Source organism: Amblyraja radiata, chromosome 33 (assembly GCF_010909765.2).
Source record: "Amblyraja radiata isolate CabotCenter1 chromosome 33, sAmbRad1.1.pri, whole genome shotgun sequence".
NCBI lineage: Eukaryota > Metazoa > Chordata > Chondrichthyes > Rajiformes > Rajidae > Amblyraja > Amblyraja radiata.
Window position 1 is genome coordinate 30,133,766 of NC_045988.1, and position 8,318 is coordinate 30,142,083.

Below are 8,318 nucleotides of genomic sequence, written 5' to 3' on the forward strand. Positions count from 1 at the left end.
ACTGTGGTGGTACTGATGGACACACTGTGGTGGACCAGATGGAGTGACACACTCTGGTGGTAGTGATGAAGTGACACACGGCAGTGGTACTGATGAAGTGACACACTGTGATGGTACTGATGCACTGAAGTAGTGACACGCTGTGTTGGGAGTGATGGAGTCACGCAATGTGGCGCTATTGATGGAGTGACACTCTGTGGAGCATTACTGATGGAGGGACACACTGTGATGGAACTGATGGAGAGACAAACTGGTGGTACTGATGGGCACACTGTGGTGGACCAGATGGAGTCACACAATGTAGCCGTATTGATGGAGTGACACATTGTGGTGGTACTGATGGAGGGACACATCGGGGAGCAGTATTGATGGAGTGACACACTATGGTGGAACTGATGTAGTGACACACTGTCTTGGTACTGATGGAGTGACACACCGTGGAGGCACTGATGGAGTGACACACTGTTGAGCATTACTGATGGAGGGACACACTGTAATGGAACTGATGGAGTGACATACTGTGTTGGTACTGATGGAGTGACACACCGTGATGGTGGTACTGATGGGGGACACTGTGGGGTAGTACAGATAAAGTTACAATATATGGGGTAGTACTGATGATGAGATAAATTGTGCGTTGAACTGATGGAATTACACTGTGGGGTAGTACAGATGGACTGACATACTGTGGGGTACTACTGATGAAAGTGACATTGTGGGGCAGCACTGCTGGAATGACACTGTGAAATAGCACTGATGCAGTGATACACAGTGGGGTTGTTCTATTGGAATGCCACATTGTGGGGTTGTTGGGCCGAGTTCCTCAGCCACACATTCAGGTTCCATTCAAGTACACTGTCGAGACTTTGGCTCGAGAGTCTTCGGAGAGGAAGCAGAGGTGAGGAGGCTACACACAACGCTGGAGAGGGAGAGACGAAAGAAGGAGATGTCAGGCAAGCTGATTCAGTGTGATGCTTGCACTATGTGGGAGGTCAAGGACACTGGTGGTGCCTCTGGCTACTACAAATGTGATAAGTTCATCCAGGTACAGCTCCTGAAGGACCGTGTTGGGGAACTGGAGAAGCAAGTGGATGATCTCTGGTTCGTCCGAGAAACGGAGTCGTTCCTCGACAAGTCCTACAGTAAGATTGTTACAACTATGGTACTGGAAGAGAGAAGGTGGGTGACGGTGAGAAAGGGAGGGAAACATGGCATGAAAACGTCCCCGGGTGTTGTAGCTCTTGTGAACAGGTTCACCCACTTAGAAGCCGCCGGGACAGAGGACATTATTACACTGAGCGGCGGACTGGCTTGCGAAGCAAAAAGGGCTGTTGAGCCAAAACCAGATAAGCCAACGTCAGGCAACGCCATTGTAGTGGGAGACTCCATTGTGAGAGGTACGGACAGGGGTTTCTGCGGCAACAGACGGGATTCGAGGATGGTGTGCTGCCTTCCTGGTGCCAGGATCCAGGATGTCACGGACAGATTGCAGAACATCCTGAAGGGAGAAGGTTAACAGCCGGAGGTGGTAGTGCATGGCGGCACAAACGATGTCGGAAAGAAGGGGATGAATTGTTATATGGTTATATGGTTATATTCTGCAGCGTAAATTTGGAGAGCTCGGAAAATATGTTGAAAAGCAGGACCTCCAGGTTTGTTATCTCCGGTTTGCTTCCAGTTACTCGTGCTGGCGAGAGCAGGAACAGGGAGATACGGAACCTGAATGTGTGGCTGAGGAACTGGTGCACGGGGCAGGGATTTAGATTCTTAGATCACTGGAAACTGTATTGGAGTAAGGGGGCACTAGGCAAAAGGGAAGGATTGCATCTTAACAGGTGTGGGACCAGCATTCTGGCAGTCAGGTTTGCCACTGCCACACGGGTGGGTTTAAACTGAAGAAGGGGGGTGGGGTGTCAAATGGGATAGTCGAGGATGGAGTTAAAAGGAAAGGGATTGTTAAATGTGTGAGTGGAGAGACAGAGGGGTGTAAAATGAGGGTAGAAGCAATAGGTGGCAAGGTGAAAAGTAAATGTGGCAGGCCGACACATCCAGGGCAAAAATCAAAAAGGGCCACTTTTCCACATAAATGTATAAGGGGTAAGAGTGTTGTAAAAAACATGACTGAAGGCTTTGTGTCTCAATGCAAGGAGCATATGTAATAAGGTGGATGAGTTGAATGTGCAGATAGCTATTAATGACTATGATATAGTTGGGATCACGGAGACATGGCTCCAGGGTGACAAAAGCTTGGAGCTGAACATCCAGGGATATTCAATATTCAGGATGGATAGACAGAAAGGAAAAGGAGGTGGGGTAGCGTTGCTGGTTAGAGAGGAGATTAACGCAATAGAAAGGAAGGACATTAGCTTGGAGGATGTGGAATCGATATGGGTATAGCTGCGAAACATTAAGAGGCAGAAAACGCTAGTGGGAGTTGTGTGCAGGCCACCTGACAGTAGTAGTGGAGTTGGGGGTGGCATCAAACAGGAAATTAGAAATGCGTGCAACAAAGCTAAAACAGTTATAATGGGTGACTGCAATCTACATATAGATTGGGTGAATCATATTGGCAGGGGTGCTGAGGAAAAAGATTTCTTGTAATGTATGCGGGATAGTTTTCTAAACCAACATGTAGAGGAACCAGCGAGAGAGCAGGCTATTCTAGACTGGGTATTGAGTAATGAGGAAGGGTTAGTTAACAGTCTCGTTGTGCATGCCCCCTTGGGCAAGAGTGACCATAATATGGTTGAGTTCTTCATTAGGATGGAGAGGGACATAATTAATTCAGAAAAAAGGATTCTGAACTTAAAGAAAGGTAACTTTGAGGGTATGAGGCGTGAATTGGCCAAGATAGACTGACAATTGATTCTTAAAGGGTTGACTGGCAATGTAAGGCATTTAAAGACTGCATGGATGAACTACAAAAATTGTTCATCCCAGTTTGGCAAAATAATAAATCAGGGTAAGTAGTACATCCGTGGATAACAAGGGAAATCAGGGATAGTATCAAACCAAAAGATGAAGCATACAAATTAGCAAGAAAAAGCAGCCTACCAGAGGACTGGGAGAAATTCAGAGTACAGCAGAAGTAGACAAAGGGCTTAATTAGGAAAGGGAAAATAGATTATGAAAGAAAACTGGCAGCGAACATAAAAACTGACTGCAAATGTTTTTTATAGATATGGGAAGAGAAAACGATTAGTTAAAACAAATGTAGGTCCCTTGCAGTCAGAAACAGATGAATTGTTCATGGTGAACAAGGACATGGCAGACCAATTGATTAACTACTTTAGTTCTGTCTTCATTAAGGAAGACATAAATAATCTACCGGAAATAGCAGGGGACCGCGGGACAAGGGAGTTGGAGGAATTAAGTGAAATCCAGGTTAGTCGGGAAGTGGTGTTGGGTAAATTGAATGGATTAAAGGCCGATAAATCCCCAGGGCCAGATAGGCTGCATCCCAGAGTACATAAGGAAGTAGTTCCAGAAATAGTGGATGCATTAGTAATAATCTTTCAAAACTCTTTAGATTCTGGAGTATTTCCTGAGGATTGGCGGGTAGTAAACGTAACCCCACTTTTTAAGAAGGGAGGGAGAGAGAAAACGGGGAATTACAGACCAGTTAGTCTAACATCGGTAGTGGGGAAACTGCTAGAGTCAGTTATTAAAGATGGGATAGCAGCACATTTGGAAAGTGGTGAAATCATTGGACAAAGTCAGCATGGATTTACGAAAGGTAAATCATGTCTGACGATTCTTATAGAATTTTTCGAGGATTTAACTAGTAGCGTGGATAGGGGAGAACCAGTGGATGTGGTGTATCTGGACTTCCAGAAGGCTTTCGACAAGGTCCCACATAAGAGAATAGTATACAAACTTAAAGCACACGGCATTGGGGGTTCAGTATTGATGTGGATAGATAACTTGCTGGCAAACAGGAAGCAAAGAGTAGGAGTAAACGGGTCCTTTTCACAGTGGCGGGCAGTGACTAGTGGGGTACCGCAAGGCTCAGTGCTGGGACCCCAGCTATTTACAATATATATTAATGATCTGGATGAGGGAATTGAAGGCAATATCTCCAGGTTTGCGGATGACACTGAGCTGGGGGGCAGTGTTAGCTGTGAGGAGGATGCTATGGGACTGCAAGGTGACTTGGATAGGCTGGGTGAGTGGGCAAATGTTTGGCAGATGCAGTATAATGTGGATAAATGTGAGGTTATCCATTTTGGTGGCAAAAACAGGAAAGCAGACTTTTATCTAAATGGTGGCCGATTAGGAAAAGGGGAGATGCAGCGAGACCTGGGTGTCATGGTACACCAGTCATTGAAAGTAGGCATGCAGGTGCAGCAGGAAGTGAAGAAAGCGAATGGTATGTTAGCTTTCATAGCAAAATAATTTGAGTATAGGAGCAGGGAGGTTCTACTGCAGTTGTACAGGGTCTTGGTGAGACCACACCTGGAGTATTGCGTACAGTTTTGGTCTCCAAATCTGAGGAAGGACATTGTTGCCATAGAGGGGGTGCAGAGAAGGTTCACCAGACTGATTCCGGGGATGTCAGGACTGTCTTATGAAGAAAGACTGGATAGACTTGGTTTATATTCTCTAGAATATAGGAGATTGAGAGGCGATCTTATAGAAACTTACAAAATTCTTAAGTGGTTGGACAGGCTAGATGCAGGAAGATTGTTCCCGATGTTGGGGAAGTCCAGGAGAAGGGATCACAGCTTAAGGATAAGGGGGAAATCCTTTAAAACCGAGATGAGAAAAACTTTTTTCACACAGAGAGTGGTGAATCTCTGGAACTCTCTGCCACAGAGGGTAGTTGAGGCCAGTTTATTGGCTATATTTAAGAGGGAGTTAGATGTGGCCCTTGTGGCTAAGGGGATCAGAGGGTATGGAGAGAAGGCAGGTACGGGATACTGAGTTGGATGATCAGCCATGATCATATTGAATGGCGGTGCAGGCTCGAAGGGCCGAATGGCCTACTCCTGCACCTAATTTCTATGTTACTATGTTTCTATGATCTATATACCAAAACACTTTTTTTTAAAATTAGACTCGAATATTTTTTATTTTATTTGGGATTATAAAGCACATAGAATTAAAAGAAATCACTTGGGCAAACCCAAAGAGGTGAGAGGTGGGGGGGGGGGGGGGGGGTTTGCATTACCTAATTTTCTATACCATTATTGGGCAGTACATAATAAAAATATAATTTATTTGTTGGACAGTTCTGCTCAACAGTTGGAATGGATAAGAATGGAGAAAGAGGATTGCGCCCCCTTCGATCTAGGAGCGATCATTTTTTCCCCAATAAAGCTGAATAATATGTTATATAAGAAGAATCCAATTATACAAAATACAATAGGAATCTGGAAACAAATAAAATTAACTTTAAAATTAAGACATTTATCAGTGTTAACACCAATAGTGAATAACCCAGTATTTAAACCATCTGGTATGGATAAAACATTTAAACAATGGGAAAAAGTGGGAATTAAAAAGGTAGGTGATTTGTATGAATTGGGAAATTTATTATCATTTCAACAACTAAAATCAAAATTTAAATTGAATAACAATCAATATTTTAAATACCTACAGGTATGTGACTTTATGAAGAAATATTTACCAAGATTCCAAAGTATAATTTTAGACCCACTGGAAGAAGTAATGAATATCAATGCGGAGTCAACAAAATTTATATCATACTTGTATAACAGTATTTTAAATATAGAATCACCATCAACAGAGGCAATTAGAGAAGATTGGGAAACATAATTAATGATAAAAATCTCAAAAGAAACATCGGAAAAATATTTGATACATATACATAAATGTTCGATCAATGCTAGACATAACTTAATTCAATTTAAAATATTACATAGATTATATTATTCCAAAACTAGGTTGAATAAATGTTATCCAAATATTTCTCCCATTTGTGATAAATGTCTTTCTCAAAATGCCAATATTACGCACTAATTTGTCTCTTGTACAAAACTTTATAAATTTTGGTGTGATATATTTGATATATTCTCAAAGCTATTTAAGACAAAAATGGAACCTAACACTGAAATGATTATATTTGGAGTAAGTGAAGATGGGAACACATTAAATACACACCAAAACTCATTTTTCAATTATGGGTTAATAACAGCAAAAAAACTTATACTTAAATTTTGGAAAAATGCTAATATACCAACATTTAAAATGTGGATCAGTAATATGCTGGACACAGCACATTTGGAAGAAATGAGACTTCTCCTAATAGACAAACAAGAACTATTCTTAAGGAGTTGGTCCCAATTTATTGATTTCTTGGATTCTTGTGGTGACATAGTATCATGAAAACCAACAGTTTCAGGTATGGGTGAAAGATGATTTAGAATATTAAAAAAACATCTCACTGTGGCGATTGAATAACCTCCCTCCTGCTTTCCTTCTTCACTTATTCCTTCTCTTTCACTTGTTCTTTATTGGTTTATTCACCCACGCTCACTAATCTATTCTTCACTTTTCACAACCTCTTTTTCTTCTCTCCTTTCTCACTTCTCTCTTTAAAAAAAGGGAAGTTGTACAGATAATGTAATATGTTAACATCGTTTTTGTACCAATGCATTGTACTCACTTCTAATAAATAAAATATTTTTTTTTTAAAGAAAAAAAAAAGAAGAAATGTTAGCATTCATGGCAAAATGATTTGAGTATAGGAGCAGGGAGGTTCTACTGCAGTTGTACAGGGTATTGGTGAAACCACACCTGGAGTATTGCGTACAGTTTTGCTCTACTAATCGGAGAAATACATTCAGCCATAGAGGGAGTACAGAGAAGGTTCACCAGACTGATTCCTGGGATGTCAGGACTTTCATATGAAGAAAGACTGGATAGACTCGGCTAGTACTCGCCAGAATTTAGAAGAGTGAGGGGGGACCTAATAGAAACTTACACAATTCTTTATGGGTTGGACAGGCTAGATGCAGGAACATTGTTACCGATGTTGGGGAAGTCCAGAACAAGGGGTCACAGTTTAATGATAAGGGGGTCATCGGTTAGGACCGAGATGAGAAAAACATTTTTCACACAGCGGAGAATCTCTGGAATTCTCTGCCACAGTAGGTAATTGAGGCCAGTTCATTGGCTATATTTAAGAGGGAGTTGGATATGGCCCTTGTGGCTATAGGGATCAGGGGGTATGGATAGAAGGTAGGTACAGTATACTGAGTTGGATGATCAGCCATGATCATATTGAATGGCGGTGCTGGCTCGAAGGTCCGATTGGCCTACTCCTGCACCTATTTTCTATGTTTCTATGTTTGTATGTTGTCGTGTTGGAATGACACAGTGCGGCTAGTACTGATGTAATGACACGCTGTAGGGTAGCACTGAAATAATGAAACGTTGTGCTAGTACCTATGGAATGACACAGTGGGGTTGTCATGATGAATTGACACATTGTGTTGTAGTACTAATAGAGAGGCACATTCTCATGTAATTATACATTCTAGGGTAGTGCTGATGGAGTGACACTGTATGGTTAGTACTGATGTAGTGACAATCTATGGTAGTACTGATTGAAGGAAACACTGTGGGGTAGTGCTGATGGAATGACACTGATGAATAGCACTGATGGTGTGACACTTTGGGGATGTACTGATGGAGTGACCCTCTGGGATAATACATTTTGAAGTGTCAAACGGGGTTAGGTAGTACTGATGGATTAATACACTGTGTGTTAGTACAGATGGAATTACACACTGTGGGGTACTATTGACGGAGTGACTCACCGAGGTGGAGCATTGATGGAGTGACACACTGTGGGGTAATACTGATGGAGTGACACGCTATGGCGCATTACAGATGGAGTGACATATTGTGGAGTGGTACACATGTAGTACTGATGAAGTGATAAAATGTATGGAGGCACAAATGGAGTGACACTCTGTAGGGTAAATATACACAAAATGCTGGAGTAAATCAGCGGGACAGGCAGCATCACTGGAGAGAAGGAACGGGTGACATTTCGGGACGAGATCCTTCTTCAGACGGAAGTCACAGGAGTGGGCGGGACAGAGATACAATGTAGTCGGAGACGTGAGGAATGGTGGGAGAACTGGGAAGGGGAAGAGGATGAGTATGGAGAAAGATAGAAAGCAAGGGCTACTTGAAGTTAGAACAGGCAATGTTCATACCGCTGGGGTGTTAGCTACCCAAGCGAAATATGAGGTGCTGATCTAGCAATTCGCGCTGGGCCTCACTTTCATAATGGAGGAGGCCCAGGACACCACGCTCTGTGGTTGTCCTGGTGGAGTGGCATAGTT

General features: G+C 42.6%; 1 long non-coding RNA gene across 1 annotated transcript; it reads left to right on the top strand.

Annotated features, from left to right (window-relative positions):
• The first annotated feature begins 310 nt into the window (after positions 1-310).
• LOC116991262 lies at positions 311-7,611 on the top strand. The gene is made up of 4 exons (XR_004416724.1): positions 311-327; positions 2,309-2,325; positions 6,674-6,677; positions 7,578-7,611. It is a non-coding gene; the product is annotated as an uncharacterized LOC116991262 (long non-coding RNA).
• Positions 7,612-8,318: the final 707 nt, after the last annotated feature.